This window comes from Eurypyga helias, unplaced genomic scaffold (assembly GCF_000690775.1).
Source record: "Eurypyga helias isolate BGI_N326 unplaced genomic scaffold, ASM69077v1 scaffold23038, whole genome shotgun sequence".
NCBI lineage: Eukaryota > Metazoa > Chordata > Aves > Eurypygiformes > Eurypygidae > Eurypyga > Eurypyga helias.
Window position 1 is genome coordinate 2,516 of NW_010266717.1, and position 290 is coordinate 2,805.

General features: G+C 63.1%; 1 protein-coding gene across 1 annotated transcript in view; it reads left to right on the forward strand.

Annotated features, from left to right (window-relative positions):
* Positions 1 to 290, forward strand: part of LOC104513746 (lysine-specific demethylase 2A-like) — a gene marked incomplete at both ends in the record, with an annotated part of 3,251 nt that overhangs the window by 2,511 nt on the left and 450 nt on the right. The gene's annotated exons all lie outside the window — the stretch shown is intronic.

A 290-nucleotide genomic window follows, 5' to 3' on the forward strand; every position in this document is an offset into this window, starting at 1 on the left:
GCTGGACCACTGCCAGAGGCTCTGCAGCCTGGTGTCGGCCAGCTTGGGAACTCCTGGGTGGCTGGATCCCATCACCCAGCAAGCAGCCGGCAGCGATGGGCTGGGAACCTCCTTCGGAGCTGCCCCAGGCAGGGAGGGGAGCTGCTCCCTCGTGTCCCAGGAGGAAGAGGGTTGAGATTTGGAATGCCTCGGGGCTGACCAAGCCCATCTTGACTTGTTCCTTCTCTCCCTTCTCCTGGCAGGCCTGAAAGACCTCATCCTAGCGGGCTGTTCCTGGTCTGCGGTCTGTG